This window comes from Erythrolamprus reginae, chromosome Z, assembly GCF_031021105.1.
Source record: "Erythrolamprus reginae isolate rEryReg1 chromosome Z, rEryReg1.hap1, whole genome shotgun sequence".
NCBI lineage: Eukaryota > Metazoa > Chordata > Lepidosauria > Squamata > Dipsadidae > Erythrolamprus > Erythrolamprus reginae.
Genome location: NC_091963.1, coordinates 50,470,798 through 50,492,141, shown reverse-complemented (window position 1 = coordinate 50,492,141; position 21,344 = coordinate 50,470,798). Strand labels below are relative to the sequence as shown.

At 42.4% G+C, this 21,344-nt stretch overlaps 1 long non-coding RNA gene across 3 annotated transcripts in view; it reads right to left on the bottom strand.

The window, feature by feature from the left end:
- The window catches only part of LOC139153392 (uncharacterized), a 62,762-nt gene that overhangs the window by 13,631 nt on the left and 27,787 nt on the right, over positions 1 to 21,344 (bottom strand). For 2 of the 3 annotated variants that reach the window (XR_011556809.1, XR_011556808.1), the window contains exons 2-3: positions 1,031 to 1,271; positions 238 to 369 (exon numbers count right to left, since the gene is read on the bottom strand). This is a non-coding gene — a long non-coding RNA (uncharacterized lncRNA). Of the gene's footprint in view, positions 1 to 237; positions 370 to 495; positions 555 to 1,030; positions 1,272 to 21,344 lie in introns of all 3 variants that reach the window. The other variant, XR_011556810.1, reaches the window with a different exon arrangement.

Here is a 21,344-nt window from a genome sequence, read left to right as displayed (position 1 = left end):
TTTTATGTTAACTAAAAAGATTGTATGCTTTAAATCAGTGAGATTTCTGTGAAACCCTTCACTTGCTTGAAATTGTAGTATCCACTAATCATAAGAGTCCTGATAAGTCTTTCATTCAGGCAAATATTACTAAAAATTATATATTCTTTTCAAACAATCCCCAACTGCAAAATTGCTGTAAAGCAGATTTCAGTTATTATGCTCTAAATTCCCCCTTTATCTGTACCCACAATGTACCTTGAAAATTGAGTTTTAGCAACATCATAGGGTAGACAGATTGTCATGAGGGAAATCTGCAGTGAAAAGTCTGAGGTGTGAAGTAGTTGGTAGCCAGAAAATCAGAAATGATCACTCCAAGATTCTTTAGGGCTAGGAATAAAAAACACAATGTTATTCTTGAGCAAATTAGAAAACCATAAATTTCAGATGCCACATAGCTTTGTCTAGATATAAAACTTCCCCTAGTATTTATGTACATGAGATATGATTACTTACATTTCAAGTGGCTCCTTTCCCACACCAATTTCAGTCTTTTAAACATGTAAGTTGCCAGTCTGAAATGTCAAAGTCTGGAATATAATATTTTCCCAGGCTATCAGTATTCTTAATATGCTTACTAACAATTATAATGACCAGAAATAGAATTTCTTGTACTTGGCATTCTGCCACTATAGCATTCAACACAGGCAATACAAGAAGGAAATAATCAAGGGAGGGATATACATTTGGATATATTTAAGGCTGGATACATTCCAGATATTCTGGTGGTTGAAACTAGAGATTTTACAGATAATGCAATGTTTTATAATATCACAGAGATATTATGGTATGTTCTGCCATTTTTTTCATGTAGTAGACTGAGTTAAAGTTAATATTTTGATTGCATGTTCATACAGTAGCTTAATATGATTTTTTCTTTTGGCAAAAGAATGGGGTTATAACAGGTGTTCTTAAAATTATACCTGGAGGTTCTATGAACAAAGCTTATGCTTCTTTGTTCATCACATACCTGAACATAAACCAAACTTACCATTCTCAGGGCAAGATAAATTTTTATTAAGAAACAGGTACTGTAATTATGAACCCTGGCACCATTGCTAGCTTTTTCTTTTCTTTCACTTCTCTCTGTACGCATTTTGTAATAATCTTTCATCAATTGATGTTAGTCATGCCATGTTTTCTCTTAAGTTTCATTCTCTTTGATCCACAAACAGTACCATGGGAGTTTGGAGATATGTCGCCAATCCTAGATCAACACTGCTGATGGAGTCCTGAAGAATTAGACATTAAAATTATATATTAAAAATAAATATTCAAAAGAATCTGAATTAAAAACAATATATTTCAGGGGAAAACACATTACAGTATTTACAAAATGACCTTATTGGTTAAGCCTTACCACTGGCTGACATATAGAATGGGTGAACTTACTCCTCCAAGAAACTGTTCAGTCCAACTACTCATTAACTAGCATTAGGCTTGGATAGAACTCCCCAACTGTAAGCCCCAAGTTAGAAATAAAGTGTTCTTGCTCCTGTTTACTTAAGAGATGACCAAGAAATATGTGACTTCTTAGAGAATTCTCTTTCCAGCAGCCTGCAATTTCCTTGGCTTTCTATGCTTCAATAAATTTCTGTTGAGTTTTTTTTCAAATTAAGAAGTATGGGAATCCAAGAGCTTCTGAGTGAATGAAAGGTATGCAACAGAGGAAAGATCAGTTCACCAAAAGCTCAACAGAAATTCTGAAATATTTCTCAAGTTTTATAGAATCTCCACTTTTGGTGAAGAAGAAAAAAACCTTTGAAAAATTGCAAGGAAATTTCAACAAATTATTGATAGAAATCTTAATAATAATTTTCAAATCTGTAAGTTTGATTCTTAGTACATCAACAATTTGAAGATCAACATCTTGGATGATGGAACATATGAAACTAGCATGTGTAATTTCACTGAACAATCTTCATTAAATCACCATGGCTCAGTATTGAATTCTTCTACCTTATCCCTTTCAGAATGGACAGCATATGAAGATATACTATAAAAACACAGAATATTGCTTTCTGCTGAGTTACGTTTAGTAATCCATTGGTTAAATACGGATTAATTATAAGGTTTCAAGGAGAAATTTTCCAACAATATTTAGGATTACCAAGATTTGAACATGGAACTGTTGGCATCAAAATATAACATCTTCCCTCGAGATATGAATCCTGTATTTAAGTTCTGAATGGATGTTAACTAATAACAGATGGGCAAATACTCACTATAAATGCAAAATAATTTTGTGTTGTTATGTTGTGCATAAATTAGTTAGTTGAAGACACAAGCTTGCATTTATGAAAATTTGGATATAAGAATAATTTCATTAGGGTTTATATCATAAAAGAGTTATAAATAAAATACTAACACTGAATAAAAATAGATAATCTGAAGCATCCTTATTGCTTAGATTAATGCTACTATTCAGTATTACAAATTTCTATTTTCATTTACAAAACTAATTAGTCATTCTCAATAAATTATAATAGTAAGTTACTCAGAAAATTCCTAAATTCCAAAACATGGCATCCCTAATGAGTCTCATTATTACAATGGAGATACTTATTTCTTACAAATGGAAATGGCAGAGATGGAAAAGATGGAAATACTTTGGTGTTTATGAAGCAAGAGTTGTATAAAATAGTAATATATCATGTTGGTTACACTGGATACAAAAATGTCAATACTTGGAAACATTTGTTATGTTCTGTTTCTTAGTTCTTAGTACACTAATGGCATGTAAAATAACTCTTGGTGGTTAACTTTATTTCTTCAAACAAGTTACAAAGAACTGTGTCATGTACTTTAAAACCAGAGAGGAAAGAGATTTAAAGGTAAGTTACATGTCTTATCCAGAGATTAAACAGGAATTTTTGAGGGAAAAAAGGTGAACACTGTGGGTTTGATATTATGGAATAGGACTGTATCATAAATTGTATTTATTTATTTATTTATTCATTCATTCATTCATTCATTCATTCATTTATTTTGTATGCCGCCCCTCTCCGGAGACTTGGAGTGGTTTTCATTTGTTTAATATTATTTGCATGTTTTAAATTATCCATTTCACTTTGACAGGTAGTATAAGAGTATCTAAAATAAACATCAATAAAAAGACAAGAATCTTTTGAATGCCTTAATATTTATTTTATTGGTTATCATTTTTACATCTTTTTTGCTTATAATGTTGAGTCAATCACTATATCTTAACCTATTTCAACATGGAGCAAACAGAACAGCCTGACTTGCTCCCAGCCTCTTTTCCGACCAGCCCTCCAATCTCCTTCCAGATGTCACTTTGATCCAAGAAAAAGTACAACAGCCATCGCAATCTTCCATTAGGAAGCTGTAAGATGAGGTTTCTCTGTGCCTCACATTTCCATATTCTGTCTAGCAATCTATGACTCTAAGGTTTCAATTCCTTTCAATTCAGCTACATGTACTTGCTACTGTCTTTGCAACTATCCAGGCATGCTTATTGGCTCACTATAGAGCACATTTTAACCAGCAACAGCTAGATCGGGCTCTACCTTTGTTAGGCTAGCTGTGTGCTTGCTGGCTTCTAAAAGTTTGTGAAGTTCTTGTTTGGGGGCGCAGCGCCTAAATGATTAATATCTTGCCATCTTCATCTTATTAGTAGAATAATACGGGACAAAACATGGAAGTGCCTCCCATGCTGTTTCCAATGATATTTAGATAGGGCATACTGTTATCCTCTCCATATCACTATTATGCTCTCTGCTCACTAGAGCAGCATTCCCAATTTCAGCCTCAACAATTCTCAGGATGCCTGGGCAAAATACTTGGAGGTCACTAGTTTGCAGCCTGGAATCTGATCTAAAGATTCCTGCATTTTAGCAGGATTTGGCTGTCACTTGGAGATCAAAAACTCCCTAACATTTTAGGGAGAGGGAATGAGGAGTAAGTGCTACTGTGAACGACGGCATTTAACATCAAAATTAAGTTTTACCAAGGCAATTTTCCCCACCTTTTAACGTCACCAGGGGACTCCTTTGTTCCTGTAGCCCAGAGGTCCCCAACCGCCGGTCCGCGGACCGGGACCGGGCCGTTGGGGTTTTCCAGCCGGTCCGCGGCGCCGCTGCCCTCCCGGCAGAGGACATTATGCAGGACAGGGTGGGGCGTCGGGCAGGGCGGGGAGAATCAGGAGGCTCCTTTGGCGGCTGGGGGCTGCCTGGCTTTGTGATTTTGGCTGGGGGGGAGTTAGGAAGGTCCTACTTCTCCCCCCACAGCCAAAAACTCAAAGCCTATCTGCTGGATACGGGCGATGAGCGGGACGAGCGGCGCCGAAGCCGGTGGCTGTGGCAGCTGCTGCAAGAGGCTTCCGCGCCGCTCTGTCCCACTCATCGCCCGTATCCAGCAGATAGGCTTTGAGTTTTTGGCTGGGGGGGACTTAGGAAGGTCCTACTTCTCCCCCCCCAGCCAAAAACTCAAAGCCTATCTGCTGGATACGGGCGATGAGCGGGACGAGCGGCGCCGAAGCCGGTGGCTGTGGCAGCTGCTGCAAGAGGCTTCCGCGCCGCTCTGTCCCACTCATCGCCCGTATCCAGCAGATAGGCTTTGAGTTTTTGGCTGAGGGGGGACTTAGGAAGGTCCTACTTCTCCCCCCCCCAGCCAAAAACTCAAAGCCTATCTGCTGGATACGGGCGATGAGCGGGGCGAGCGGGGCCGAAGCCGGTGGCTGTGGCAGCTGCTGCAAGAGGCTTCCGGGCCGCTCTGTCCCACTCATCGCCCGTATCCAGCAGATAGGCTTTGAATTTTTGGCTGGGGGGGGGAGAAGTAGGACCTTCCTAACTCCCCCCCCAGCCAAAATCACAAAGCCAGGCAGCCCCCAGCCGCCAAAGGAGCCTCCTGATTCTCCCCGCCCTGTGGAGAAGTGTGGAGGGCTGCATCACTAAGCTCCACCCCTCCATAACCCCACCCCCATTTGACCAAAGCCCCCCCCCCACCGGGCCGTGGAAAACTGGTCTAGCTTAAAGCCGGTCCCTGGTGCAAAAAAGGTTGGGGACCTCTGCTGTAGCCTGTAAACTTCACTGGTGTGCCCAACAAATTTGAAATAGCACGACAAGACCAAATTAATATCTCCATTTGTGAGCTAATATGGTGAAAAATGGCATGCGCACTGAACAGAAAATAAAAATATGCAAAATAGAAGAATAGAGCAGGCTGACCTGAGAGGCTTAGGAAGACAGCGAGAGACAATGCGAGAGGGGAGTAGAGGAGAACTATATAACTGGGCTGCTAAACCAAGTTGGCTGTTGATGACTGGAACTGAAACTGGTGGGTGAGAGCGGCTGGCATTTTGGTGCTTAGAGTCAGTGGCTGGCAACAGTGGGAGATAGCAGGCCCACAATGTGGTGCTTTCTTGAATTTGGACCAGCGGATGAGAGCAGCCAGCGAAGGACTCCCTGACAAAAAACTGTGGAACAGAGTTTGTGACGACGCTGCCGGCCCATCCAGTGTGAACGATGGGTGGAGGCATCATTGGAAAATATGAGAAGCATGCTGAACAGAAAGGACCAAGGACTGAACTGGCAGGTGAGAGCTGACAGTGGAAACTAATGTTCAGAAGCGTGTTGAGTAGGACCCAGGAATATCTTGCTTAGCACTCACAGTGTGAGGACAAATTCCCTTGAGGACATTAACATTAGCATCAACAGAGACTACTATGAATAGAGAATCAACAAATAGAGAATTCTTGTGGTTCCATCATTATGTTTACACCCTTTCTTCTTAGACCTATTGGATTCTGGACTTTTGCTGCTTCAGTTAAATTGACTTTTGCCCCAGGAAATACCAACAGAAAATATATTGACAATATCAGACAGACAACTTTTAACACCAATCCAAGAATGACCTTTTCTTCCTTGAATAGGACTGCCTATAATAGAGAGACATTTCCAGGAAAAAATCCTACTTCCACTTTTAGGGGAGAGAGGACACTCCCTGGTAGAGGGGAGGGGTGACTTTTTACATTTATGGCTTTTGCATTTACACCTATTTTAACCTTGGTACAAACTATTTAAAGTATTATTTAACATATATTTTAACATCTGTAAATCCTATTTTTAAATTTTTAGGAATTAATTGTGATTTAAGTTATTAAATTTTAGTGTAGAGGGTGTAATGGAGAGGATGTATCAGGAATGAATGGACAAGTGGGAATGGATTAGAGTAAAACATATTTTTATATTTTTATTATTGCTAGTCTAATTAAATTAAAGGGGGGTTAGCAATGGATGAGTGAATATGAATGGATGTTTGGGATGAGTGAAGAAAATGGAATAGCCAATTTGGCCCAGAGATGGGAGGTATGAGGGACCCTATCTCTGAGGTGGTAGAAGGCCAGAATATTCCAGTCTTGCTGGGGAGAGGCAGATATGGTGGAAGACATGGGTAGGTTGCTCCTGGGGAACAACAGCTTGCTGCTTAAAAGCGATCCCTCGTTCCGGCTCCATGGGCTCAGGCTGTTGCTATTTAATGTCAGGTCAGCTGTAAATAAAGCTCCCCTCATCCAGGATTTACTCCTGGAGGAGGAGGCCGACCTGGCATGTGTGACTGAGACCTGCCTGGGTCCCGAGGGAGGTGTTTTCCTCTTGGAGATGTGCCTAGCCAGATTTCAAGTGTGGCATCAGCCGCGATCCCAGGGAAGTGGGGGAGGAATGGCTATAATAGCCAAAACGAGAGAGTTCATGGCCACCATGGATATGACCCAAATGGACCCAATGGCCCATCTCACAAAGAGGGGCATGCTCCTGCCATGGTATTCCTCTTGGAGCAGTTGAGTGATGGTCTAAAATTAAGGGGCTTAGATATCTTGCCTTTGTCAGTCAGACCATTTTCTGCTGCAGCTTGATTTTAAGGCTTCAAACAGATTAGGAGGTTCCGCCCAGACACCTGATGAATCCATAGGGCTTTCAGAAGGTGCTTGGGGTTTTACTGGACTCGCTTGTACATAGTTAGGCAGAGTCCCTTGCTGCAGCCTGGAATACTGCAGCAGTGGGGGCTCTTGACTGGATTGTGCCTTTGCAATCTCTTTGTGGCAGTAGACCCTGGAGATCTCCTTGGTTTACTGAGGACCTCCAGGGGATGAAATGCCAGAAGAGACATCTAAAAAACAGTTGGAGGAAAAGTAGATCTGAATCCGACTGAACTCTGGCAAGTGCTTATGTTAAGACTTACTAAGTGGCACTTAGGGTGAAGAGATGCACGTATCATGTCACCCAGATTGCATCTGTGAAATCCCACCCAGCTGCCCTGTTTTGGGTGACAAACCCTTGCAGGATTTGTCTGAGGACTTTAATAAGTTTTCGCAGATAAAATTGCTCAGAAGTGTATCGACCTTAACTCCAATTGGAACACAGTGTCGACTGACAATGAGTCAGTCGAAGTGAAAGGGGCTTGTCTTAGTCCTGTTGTGTGGGAGGAGTTTGACTGGTAAAACCTGATGAAGTGGACAAAGCCATGGGAGATGTGAGCTCCACCACCTGTTTGTTGGACCTGTGTTCCTCCTGGCTGGTTTCAGCCAGCAGGGAGGTGACCACAGGGCTGGATCCAGGAGATTGTCAATGCTTCCTTGAGGGAAGGGTCCTTTCCGGATCCTTACAAGGAGACACTTGTGTGCCCCCTCCTCAAGAAGCCTTCCTTGGGCCCAGCTGTATTCAATAACTATTGTCTGTACTCCAACCTTCCCTTTATGGGGAAGGTTGTTGAGAAAGTAGTGTCGCTCCAGCTCCAACAGTCCTTGGATGAAGCAGATTATCTGGGCCCTCAAAAGTCAGGATTCTCTGTTAGGGCCCCGGCCCTCTGGAATCAGCTCCCCCCAAAGATTCACACTGCCCCCACTCTCCTTGCCTTCCATAAGAGTCTTAAGACTCGTTTATGTCACCAGACTTGGAGAAATTAGGTCTTAGGCCCCCTGGACGATGAATGTTATGTATGGCTGAGGTGTGAATATGTACGATTGATTTTTAAAATATTAGGGACTTTAGCTCAGTTATTTAGTTAATTAATTGGATTTGCCTCTGTATTTTATTGTTTTTATTATATGTTGTAAGCCGCCCTGAGTCTTCAGAAAGGGGTGGCATAGAAATCCAATAAATAAATAAATTACTAAGTAAGTAAGTAACTAAATAAGTAAGTACCGTATTTTTCAGTATATAAGATGCACTTTTTTCCTTCCTAAATTAGGCTGGTAATTAGGGTGCATCTTATACACTGAATGTAGCTTCCCCCCCCCCCAGCTGTAACTAGCTGCTAACGATCTTCCCAGCTCTTACCTTGCAGGCTCTTTCATTGTTTCTCTCTGTGAAAAATGTTTTCCAAGCCCTAAGTCTTTGCAGGGTTTGTTTCATTACTCTAACTTGCTCTGAGTAAGTTTCTTTCTAGCCCTAACCAGGTGCTAACAATGTTCCCAGCTCTTACCACTTGCAAGCTCTTTCATTGTTAATCTCTGCCAAGAATGTATTCCAAACCCTGCCTTTGATTTTTTTTCATTCTCTATTTGCTCCAAATGTTTCTTCCTAGCCCTAACCAGGTGCTAATGATGTTCCCAGCTTTTACTACTTGCAAGCTCTTTCATTGTTAATCTTTGCCAAGAATTTATTCCAAACCCTGTCTTTGTAGGGGGGTTTTCATTGCTTTACTTACTCCAGATATTTCTTTCCAATCCTAACCAGGTGCTATTAATGTACCCAAGTTTTCATTGTTACTCTCTGTGAAGAATGTTTTCAAGACCTAACTCTTTGCAGGGCTTGTTTCATTACTCTAACTTGCTCTGAGTAAGTTTATTTCAGTTCTTTCACTGTTACTCTCTGCAAAGAAGAATGTTTTCCAAGCCCTAAGTCTTTGCAGGATTTTTTCCATTGCTCTACTTGCAATGTAAGGAACCTCTGAGGAAGGCTACACACCTAGGATTGGCTGGGGTGTGAGTTCAGATGGGGGAGGCTAGCTTTCCACCAGGTTCTTTTCTTTTAAAGAGAGAAAAAAGGGGGTGGGCGAATAACCAGCTTCTCTAGAGAAAGAAATGTGTATCTCCCATCAATTGCAGTGTAATTTTGTCTTTCTTTTTGTCTTTACATTCCAATTGATGGGAGATACACATTGTCATGCAGTTGCAGATCGATGCCAGCTCTAAGTCCAGCTAGAGCAGAAGGGGGTGATAATCTGAAAAGTGGGGTGGGTAGGTATGGGGGGAGAGAACCAGGAGGAGAGCTGAGTCTGCCATGACTGATGGAGGAATTCTGGGAGTTGAAGTCCACAAGTCTTAAAGGTGCAAGTTTGAAGTTTGTAAAAGGTGTTCATGGTTTTAAAAAGTATACATGGTTGTAAAAAGTATTTTGCTATACAGTGATCCCCCGGTTATTGCGTCCCCAACCATTGCGAACAGGGTAATTTGCGAATTTTGAACCCGGAAGTCAAAATACCATCTACGCATGCGTGCCCTTTTTTCTATGGGCACGCATGTGTAGATGGCGCCCGGCAGATCAGCTGCTGGGCGGCTTCCCTGGGTCTTCCCCCTCTTGCTGGCATCAGCGAGGAGTTTCCCCACCGCCCACGCAAACTCCTCGCTGCCTCTCACCCACCCTTCGCCCGCCCATGCCGTTCGCTCCCCCTCTTGCTGGCGGGAGGGCGAGAAGCCCTCCCCAGCACCCGCTCACCCGCCCTTCGCTGCTCGCCCGCCCTTCGCCCTGGCCGTTTCTTCCCAGCGGAGAAATTCCAGCCCCCACCTGGTCCCGCCCGATCCTCCTCCCTGAGGCAGCTCGCCCTCCCATGGCCGCTTCCTCCACCCTCCATCGCAAGCCCTCGCCACCGCAGCCAACGCGCGCTGCGATCTTCAAGCCCGGCTCCTTTCGGCCCAGCATCCCGGGCCAAGCAGCTGCCTTCCGTGACTGAGCCTGGCTCGCCCGGAAGATCGTAGCGCGCGTTGGCTGCAGCGGCGAGGGAAGCCAAGCTGGCAGCAATGTCGCCGCCGCTGCAGCCAACGCGCGCTACGATCTTCCGAGCCAGCCAGGCTCAGCGGATCAAGCCCAGCTCCTCTCGGCCCAGCATCCCGGGCCAAGCGGCTTCCTTCCGTCACTGAGCCTGGCTCGCCCGGAAGATCGTAGCGCGCGTTGGCTGCAGCGGCGGCGACATTGCTGCCGGCTTGGCTTCCCTCGCCGCTGCAGCCAACGCGCGCTACGATCTTCCGGGCGAGCCAGGCTCAGTGACGGAAGGCAGCCGCTTGGCCCGGGATGCTGGGCCGAGAGGAGCCGGTCTTGATCCGCTGAGCCTGGCTGGCCCGGGAGATCGTAGCGCGCGTTGGCTGCAGCGGCGGCGACATTGCTGCCAGCTTGGCTTCCCTCGCCGCTGCAGCCAACGCGCGCTACGATCTTCCGGGCCAGCCAGGCTCAGCGGATCAAGCCCGGCTCCTCTCGGCCCAGCATCCCGGGCCAAGCGGCTGCCTTCCGTCACTGAGCCTGGCTCGCCCGGAAGATCGTAGCGCACGTTGGCTGCGCTGGCAAGGGAAGCCAAGCAGGCGTGCCGTTCTCCGCTGACTCCTAAAGCGGGGAAGTTCGCCAGGAGTCAGCGGAGAATGGCGCAACTGTTTTAAAACGATCGGAGCTTTCCAATGAGTCCCGAAGACAAATGGCAAACTTCCGCGTTTGTCTTCGGGACTCATTGGAAAGCCGCGCGGGTGTTTTAAAACATCCCCGCCGACATGGGGGGCTTACTAGCACCCCCCCAAACCCGGGTTGGGGGTTTGGGGGGGTGCTAGCGAGCCCCCCATGTCGGCGGCTGCGCAGCCCCCCAATCTTCGGCTCCTCACTAGCGCTGCGGAAGTTAAAAACACCATCTGCACATGCGCAGATGGTGTTTTTACTTCCGCAGCGCTACTTCGCGAAAACCCGCTCGTTGCGGGGGGTCCTGGAATGGAACCCTCGCAACGAGCGGGGGATCACTGTACTGGAATTTTATTATACAATATAATACTACACTATTTGGGTCAGAATGCTTTTTTCCATTGTTTTCCTCCTCTGAAATCTAGGTGCGTCTTATAAACAGGTGCATCTTATACACTGAAAAATATGGTAAGTAAGTAAGTAAGTAAGTAAGTAAGTAAATAAATAAATAAATATTTCAAAATGTTATCCAGGATTCCTTGTTCAAATAAAGACCTAATCAATTCCAATCCAAAACCTCAACAACTAATTCTGTTACAAGTGAAGAAATAGTTTGGTAATTCATTCCTTCTTATCTCACCCCATCCATCTATAAAAGATGGCTAATAGCAATCTGAAAGAATCATTACTTTCAGAAATTTAAAATAATGTTATCAGAAAAACTTTAGATTAGTGAGGACTAAGGTATTCATGGATGCAGAATGTAAAATACAGGAAAGCAGAGGTTAGAAGTAGTAGCCTTAAAAGGATAGTTACTAACGCACAAAATTGATAGGGGTCTCAGTTTAGTGTATGAATCACAATGTTAACATTGCCATTAACACATTATAATTTACTTTTTATCTCCAAAGATATCAACTGCTCAAAGATTTAAGATAGATGTAATTTCACTTGACAATATCAGTATGATACATTAACACAACTTTAAAATAGAACTATATGTTTATTACAAAAAAACCAATATAAATTTCACATTGACCTGTTTGACTTTCAAGACTAACGTGGGCATTGTGATAGTAACTAAAAGAGAAAAATTATAAGCAAGAAAATAATATTTAGCAATTTATTTATTATTTCTTTCCCTTCAAAAATCCTTTCAAAGGTTATTTGTTTGCTTGGTTCTTTGACAGCATAGAAAAATAGAAGATTGACGGCAGAAAAAGACCTCATGATACATCTAGTCTGCCCTTATACTATTTCCTGTATTTTATCTTAGGATGGATATATGTTTATCCCAGGCATGTTTAAATTCAGTTACTGTGGATTTACCAACCATGTCTGCTGGAAGTTTGTTCCAAGCATCTCTGATGTAACAATATATCAGTGGAAAAAAGGGACATTTGGAGAAAACGGTGGTAAACTCAGATATTATTATTATTATTATTATTATTATTATTATTATTATTATTATTATTTAGATTTGTATGCCGCCCCTCTCCACGGACTCGCAAATACAGTGATACCTCTACTTAAGAATGCCTCTACTTAAGAACTTTTCTAGATAAGAACCTGAGCCCAGAAAAATTTCTCAGGAAATTTGAGTGTGGCACGATGGCCTGGCCAGTTTCCTGTCATTCACTCTTTAATCCCAGCCATTTGGGCTGCCAGAAGAGACTTTTGGTGGTGCTTAAGGGGGCTTTGGCAGTCCAGAGCGAACAAAGCATTTTCCTTTCTCTGGGTGCTTGGACAGGGAATAAACCTCTGCCAGTGCCCAAAGAAAAGAAACACTCCCTTCGCTCTGGGCAGCCGAGGAATAACCACAGTGAAGGAAAGGCGCCGGCTACAAAGCGAGCGAGCAAGAGGAAAGGGGAGCCCTTCAGCATGGAAAGGAAGAGGCAGCAGGTAGCAGCAGCAGCCAGTGATGGGATGCAGTGTATGGGAGGCAGCCTCGTGTGCTCCTCCTCACCGCCTCAAGAGTCCCTGGTTTTTTTTTAAAGCCTTAAAGTTTTGGATTTTTTTGATTCATCTCACCTTCTTCCTTTGGCAGTGACTCTCCTCCTCCTCTTCTTCCTCCTCTTTCTCCCACCCAAATTCTGAGCTTTTATTTCTTTCTATTAGGTTTGCACGAATTATTTCCCTTTGCATTGATTCCTATGGGAAAAATTGCTTCAACTTAAGAACATTTCTACTTAAGAACCTGGTCATGGAACGAATTAAGTTCTTAAATAGAGGTACCACTGTACATGTTGATACCTTTAAATACTGTATAATGTTGGTTATAATTTTGAAAATATCTTGGCATTCCCCAAAAGCTGATCTAACCCATATATAACAAAAGTTGATATAACCCATATATAACCCATTTGAAAAACTAAGAAGGTTCTTATTTTTGTTTCCAGCATGAAATCTTATTTTAAAAATGCAAACTAGCATAATTATTAAGGGTTAAAGCCAACTACTAATTACCATGCAAACTATATGAGAGGACAGTCTGTTTAAGGAAATAATATCTTATTAGTAACAAAGGTTGACATATAGCAAAAAATGTTTTACATGTTTCTTTGGACGTTTGTTTTATATTTCAACTACTTTGTGCTTATCTTTGTAACACATTTGACCAACTCATAGCCTGTGTATCACAGGTAGTTGTTACCTGTTGGTTAGCTGCTTTCTATATATGTGGCCTGGTAACTTTTAGATCCAATACTCATTTTTCACCATTTCCCATTACTTTCAATGTATACCAGATTTCTATACTTCCAGTGCTGTAAATAGGAGAGTAACATTAACCTGATTAGAGGCAATACAGACCTTTCCCCCCCCCCCCCCCCCAATATATCTTTATACAGTCTGGGATACAATAATGTGCAGTTTTCATTACTGTAAAATACTAAGACACAAATTTAGCATTCATTAGACTAAATGGTTTATAGGGAGATTTATAAAATGATATTTGAACTTGGCTTTGGCCAAAATGTAAGTTCCCATTGTATGTAATTCTTCAGCATCAAGAACAGAAGCTAAATTATAATAGTCACTTCATATTTTTTAGAACTTTTGTCAAGTACTTACAATTGCACAATGTTTCTCTTTTTGGTAATGATTCAGCAATCTCCAAGGGGCTGGATACTGAGTTCAGTTATCCCAACATTTAAGAGATTTAAAAAAGGACTTTTTCATGCCAGACTTAATCGTTTGAAGCAAATTAGAAGCTACAGAAAATTACCCTTGAAAATAACTTTAGGGTATTTGTGGAGAACCACACCCTCTTTTCACACCTTTTAAAATTTGAGTTATCACTGCAAATAATGCTACAATAGTAGTAACCTTGAGGGGAAATACTTGAAAGTGAGCCCATTAGCAAGACTATATTGTACAATGTCCATTGATGTAAAGAAACCACCAAGAAGATTGAGTCAAGATAAATATTATGTATAACTTTACAGCCTGAGGAATGAACAGCAAAATTAATTCAGTGTATCCAAATTTAAATAAAATTAATTATGTTAAGAAACTGTAGCTGAACTAGATTATTTTGACTTTTTGAATAAAAAAGCATGATGCATTTCTTCCACTCCAATTATTTCCACAAGGGCTACACCCCTTACTCATTGCAGATTCTCATGTACTGCAATTCACAACTCTTCTACGTATACAAAATTAGCATGTTAAAAAATATTTGGATATTCTATCTTAGCAAACTGGGTATTTAAACAAAACGATAAAACTGACAAATCAGCATGTATCATTAGATTGCGTTTTTAAACCCAATGTCAAAATAATACATTTTTCCTCTCAAACTTTGTAGAATTAAAATACATTGTTCTGATATTAAGATAAGGATTTTGCTGCTACACACACATTGTGTCTGATGACCTGTTCTCAAAATAACTGCACACATACAAAAAGATTTCACTATGATAAATCTGGGCCCGGGCTCTGGCTGTTGCTGCTTAATGCCAGATTGGTTGTAAATAAAGCTCCCCTCATCCAGGATTTACTCCTGGATGAGAAGGCTGAACTGGTGTGTGTGACTGAGACTTGGTTGGGCCCAGAGGGAGGGGTTCCTCTCTCTGAAATGTGCCCAGCTGGGTTTCAGGAATGGTACCAACCTCGACCCTAGGGAAGAAGGGGAGGAGTCGCTATCATAGCCAGGAAGGCCACTAGCCAAGCAGGCTAGCTGCTCCTGAGATACCGAGTTGTGAGTTCCTCTTTGTGAAGTTGGACCTAGGGGTAGAGGTGGGTTTGTTGCTCATGTACCTGCCTCCCAGCTGCATGTCAACAGCCCTGCCTGCACTACTCGAGGAGGTAGATGGGTTGGCAGTGGAATTCCCAAAACTCATTGTTTTGGTGGATTTCAATCTGCCATCACTCGGCGAATCCTCTGGATTGGCAGAGGAGTTCATGGCCGCCATGGCAACCATGGACCTGACCCAAGTAGTTCAAGGCCCAACTCATGAAGGGGGAAGACGCTTCCGATATGGTATTCCTCTGGGAGGAGTTGAGCCATTATCTGAAACAGAGGGGCTTAGATATTTTGCCTTTGTCATGGTCAAATCATTTTCTGCTATGGCTGGATTTTAATTCTCCAATCCTCCCCTGTGGGGAGATGGAACCGATTAAGAGATTCTGCCCCAGATACCTGATGGACCCAGAGGGCTTTCAGAGGGCGCTTGGGGTTCTGCTGGATTCGATTGTACAGTTTGGCGGAGTCTCTTGCTGCAGCCTGGAACACGGCTGCGACACAGGCTCTAGACCAAATTGCGTCTTTGCGGCCTCTCTGCAGCAACAGACCCTGGAGATCTCCTTGGTTTACTGAGGAACTCTGGGGGATGAAACGCCAGAAGAGACACCTAGAGAAGTAGATCCAAATCTGACTGAATACTTGTAAAAGCTCATATGGAGATTTACAAAGTGGCGATCAGGTTGACAAGACGTGCATACAATGTCGGTCTGATTGCATCTGCGGAATTCCACTCAGCCATCCTGTTTTGGGTGACTCGCTCCCTCCTTAACCAGAGGGGAGTTGACGGACCCTTTCAGGGTGGTGCTGAGGATTTAATAAGTTTTCCACAGATAAAATCGCTCAGATCCGGACCGACCTTGACTCCAATTGGAATGCAGTATCGGCCGATGAGTCAGTCAAGGTAACAGGGACTCATCCTAATCCACCTGTTTTGGGGGGGGGATGTTGACCTGGTGACACCTGATGAAATGGACAAGGCCATTGGAGCTGTGAGTTCTGCCACCTGCTTATTGGACCAGTGTCCCTCCTGCCTGGTTTCGGACAGCAGGGAAGTGAGATTACCAATGCTTCATTGAGGGAGGAGTCCTTCCTGGCTCCCTACAAGGAGGCACTTGTGTGCCCCCTCCTCAGGAAGCCTTCCCTGGACCCAGCTGTATTTGCAACTATCATCCTGTCTCCAGCCTCCCCTTTATGGAGAAGGTTGTCGAGAAAGTGGTTGAGAAGCTCCAGCAGTCTTTGGATGAAGCTAATTACTTAGGCCCTTAGCAGTCAAAATTCAGGCCTGGCTACAGCACAGAAACTGCTTTGGTCGCACTGATGGATGATCTCTGGCGGACCCGGGATAGGGGTTTATCCTCTATCCTGGTGCTTCTTGACCTCTCAGCAGCTTTCGATACCATCGACCATAGTATCCTTCTGTGCAGACTGGAGGGGCTGGGAGTGGGAGGCACTGTTCTGTGGTGGTTCTACTACCTCTCCGGTCAGTCAGAGTCGCCATTAGTGGGGGGTCAGAGGTCAACTCCTAGGTCCCTCACTTATGGAGTTCCTCAGGGGTCAGTCCTTTCTCCCCTGCTGTTTAATATCTACATAAAACCGCTGGGAGAGATCATCCAAAGGCGCGGGGTGAGTTGTCATACGTACGCTTATGACACCCAGTTGTACCTCTCCACCCCGTGTCCACTTAGTGAAGCAGTGGAAGTGATGTGCCAATGTCTGGAGGCTGTTAGGGTCTGGATGGGTGCCAACAGGCTCAAACTTAACCCCGACAAGATCTGTCCATCCATCAACCTGGGGGGAGAACTTTTGACCCCTCAGAGAGGGTCCGCAACTTGGGCATCTTCCTCGATCGACAGCTGACATTAGAACATCATCTTTCAGCTTTGGTGAGGGGGGCATTTACCCAGATTCAACTGGTGCACCTGTTGCGGTCCTACCTAGACAGGAAGTCTCTGCTCACAGTCATTCATGCCCTCATCACCTTGAGTTTCGACTACTGCAATGCTCTCCACATGGGGCTACCTTTGAAAAGCATTCAGAAACTACAAATTTTGCAAAATGCAGCCACGTGAGAAGTCATGGGCTTTCCCAGACACTCGCATATTTGTCCAACACTCCGCGGTCTGCATTGGCTGCCAATTGGTTTCTGGACTCAATTCAAAGTGTTAGTTATGACCTATGAAGCCCTACATGGCATGAGACCAGAATACCTCTGAGACTGCCTTCTGCCGTATGAATCCCAGTGACTGGTCAGGTCCCACAATCGGCCTTCTCCAGGTTCCGTCAACCAATGTAATTTGGCAGTGCCTAGGGGGAGAGCTTTCTCTGTGGGGGGCCCGGCCCTCTGGAATCAGCTCCCCCCAGAGATTTATATGGCCCGTACCCTCCCTGCCTTCCGTAAGAGTCTGAAGACTCACTTATGTCACCAGACCTGGGGCCATTAGATCTTTGCCCCCTGAACCCTGCGCAACGAATGTGTTAAGAGAATGTGGAGTGAATAGAATGATTGTTTTCTATGGTTTTTAGGGGGGGGGGGTTAGATTTTTAATTAGTTAATTGGATTTAAGATATTGTATACTGTATATTTTATATGTTGTGAGCTGCCCCGAGTCCCCGAAGTGGGGCGGCATAGAAATCAAACAAACAAACAAACAAATAAATAAACAAACAAACAAAATGTTTTATGTTAAAAGGAACATGCTTTTACAACCAAAATAAGGAACTCTTTCAAATCTCTTATAAAGTAAGATACATCTTTAAGAGCAGGGATGGCGCAGTGAGTAGAGTGTAGGGCTACAGGCTACTTCAGCTAACTAGCTGTATTTCAGCAGTTCAAATCTCACCATTAACTCAAGGTTGACTCAGCTTTCCATCCTTCTGAGGTGGGTAAAGTGAGAATCCAGATTGCTGGGGGCAATATACTGATTCTGTAAACCGTTTAGAGAAGGCTGTAAAAACACTATGAAGTGATATATAAGTCTAAATGCTATATAAATATAAATTCTATCTAGAAGAGTATGGAGATTTATCACAATCTTATAAAAGCCAATGCAGAATTTGCAGCAGATATTTTTTCTTTCCATCCTAGGAAAAAGACATCTGCCAGTACTCAGGATTGAACTCTCAACCTTCTAAGTGAGAGGCAAGCATCTTCACTATTAGGCCACTATGCCCTTCTCATAGAAGATTTATTAACCATTAATAAATTTATAGGCTGCCAATCAATCTTTAGGGCCAGGAGAAAAATAGCTAGAAATAATAGAAAATTTTCCATGAATAATAGCAAAGAAATTCACATAATTACTCTTGTATCAATAACTTGTCCCTTCATGATAAATATTTTGATATAAAAATGATTCCCTGATTATTTTTAATATTTAAAAAAATTGAACATGAGAACAATTGTTTTTCTAGCATATCCTGTTTGCATTTTTAAAAGTTAAAATAAATGAATAGCATCCAAGTTGAATCTGTCTGTCCAATGATATCTATTAAGGAGAAATTGATGAGAATTCCAATTCTGAAGAAATATCATTGCACAGATCATACATTCAAGTCTTCAGGATCACCACAGAGATCATACATTCAAGTCTTCTCAGCAATGCTCACGAGACCAGTACCTGAATTTCTCAATCTTAACAACTTTAAGATGTATGGATTAAAATTCCCAGAATCTCCAATTTTCAAAGAATTGTGGAATCGTGGTTTGGCAGAATAGCATATAGAAATGAGTAAAGATCTGTTGTTCAAATAGGTTATACATTAAAATGTTCTTGCTGCATTATTGATATTCTAGATTTAAAGTTTAAGTTAACTGAAAGCCATTTGAAGGTTTCAGAAATAGAGTTATATACAGTGATCCCTCTATTATCGCGAGGGTTCCGTTCCAAGACCCCTCGCGATAATCGATTTTTCGTGATGTAGGGTTGCGGAAGTAAAAAAACCATCGGCGCATGCGTGCCCTTTTTTTCTATGGCCGCGCATGCGTAGATGGTGGAGTTTGCGTTCCCCGCCGCCCACGCAAAGGGGAAACCCGATTCGGCTCCTCGCTGCTGCTGCGCTACTGAGCAGATCAGCTGCTGGGTGGCCGAAGGAACCTTCCCTGGGTCTTCCCGGCCGCCCACGCAAAGGGGAAACCCCGGCTCCTCGCTGATGCCCGCCGCTCGCCCGCCCGCCAGCAAGAGGGGGAAGACCCAGGGAAGGTTCCTTCGGCCGCCCAGCAGCTGATCTGCTTGGCGCAGCAGCAGCGAGCAGACGAAGATCGGGGTTTCCCAGCCACCCACGCAAAGGGGAAACCCCAGCTCCTCGCTGACGCCCCCGCTCGCCCGCCCGCCAGCAAGAGGGGGAGAGATAGAGAAAGAGAGAGAAGGAAAGAAAGAGATAAGAGAGGGAGGAAGAGAGTGTGAGAGAGGAAGAAGCAAGATAGAGAAAGAGAGAGAGAAAGAAAGATGAGAAAGGAAGGAAGAGAGTGACGTCATCGGGTGGAAAAATCGCGATATAGCGTTTCGCGAAGATCGAGATCGCGAAACTCGAGGGATCACTGTATAAAGCAAAATGGTAAAATAAATGCATAAATAATCTTCATAGTACTGGATGCCCATGATGGAAATACTTATTGATTGCAGTGCTCATGGTGAATTCATCCTCTAATTTTTTTTCAAAAGTTTTTAACAACTCTTAAAAACTGGTCAAATTCTATCACAATTGCTTCCATCATTTGCTTCTCTGAAACAATTAACAGTGAAAATGGGGCTGTCGGTAGACTAACATAACAAAACCATTTTATCTTATGGTATTTTCTGGGGATATCTGAACTTGGAGTATTAACTGAAAAATTCTGATGTAGTGTTGTAAAAAGGATATTGGTATAGTATTCTTCGATCAAAGAAAACTGATCAAGGTTTAGTGATGATTTTGGTAATAGTTGTACTGAATTACTGATATATAGGAACAGACTCTTATACTTAGAAAGATAAACAGCAAAATTTAAAAGCTTTGAGATGAAAATTTGAAGGTAGGAAACAAAACCTTCAATGTAGGTTACCAACCTTTCATTTAATAAGGCTTGCAAAGGATCAATGCTGTACCAGCAGGATCTGGAGTTTTTAGTTACATAAATGATGATATGGCCAGTTCTATTCTTCAATAAATAAGGACAAGTCCCCAAGCTCAATTCTATTAGTAGTTGAAATAAAATTTGTAAAAGTAATATTAATAATATTAGTAGAATATAAAAATGCTGAGATATTCTGAATAAACATAATTGAAATACTGCAGAAATACCATGTTTGATAATGGTTTTGTTAAGGGTAGATATCTTTTATTTTTAAAGCTCTTACCTTTAAGTATTATGTTCTCATAAATAAACTTTATCCCAAGTACCTGTAATTACTGCTCATGTTAATATCAATATACAGATACACAGAAAGGAGACTGTGTCCTTCAATATTTCTGCTGATAGAAATGCTAGAAGATTTCTATCATAACAATACTCCCTCGTTCCCAAGTTCATTACAGTCACTTATATTGTTACTGTAAATCTTTCTAATGCCCCCATTGCCTCACTACAAAGAACATTTTTATAATGAGGGGTGGGGTATTAAAAAGCAAACTCCATTCTTTACTAAATTATATTTTTAGTATTAGCACCATGGCGATTAAATCATAATGAAGCTTTTTAAAAATCATGTAAACATTCACCTGTAGTAGGTATCTATGTAAAGAAAGAAAGCTGCTTCAGGGCATTTGCTAAGCTTCTTTGCTTTGTCCATCAGTTTCTATTCTGTGACCACCCTGAAAGATTTATGCTCTGTGTTTTGAGAGTGTGTTATTAAATAGTTTTGTAGAATTAAAAAAAAAACATTAAAATTTAAATATAACTTTTTAAAATGTGTGTTGGACCTTTGTGTCGTTCAAAAGAGGTCAAGTTCAAAACACTTATGAAAAGAGTACATCCAGAGAGACTACAAGGGAAAGACTATTAGCTTTGCTCCACTTTTCTCTACCATTCTTTGATAATAAAGTGATGTTATGAGCAGCAAGAGCAGCAGTGGAAGAAGAGACAAAAAAAAAAAAGAGAAGATCCTATTGACATTTTAGTTCTGAGGCAGCAAGTCTTTTACTTAGGTGTAAGTCTCCATCATATTAATTGCTTCTTGTTTCTGAAAAAGAAATTTGGGGAAACAATTTTATTATTCTAATGACTAAGATTTTTTTAGCCATTTAAGTTCTAATTGTGGTATATTCAGAATAATCTGTTGAGCAATGTTATAGCCATGAATGGTAGGTATTTAAGAGATACTTAGTCTTTTCAAACTACAGCTCCCACAATTCCATGATGTTATGGGCATGGGTGATGGGAAATGAAATATTAAATATTCAAAGGAAAATAGTCTATTTGAGAAGGTATATTACCATGTCCAAAGATATTGCTTTCTTGAGCC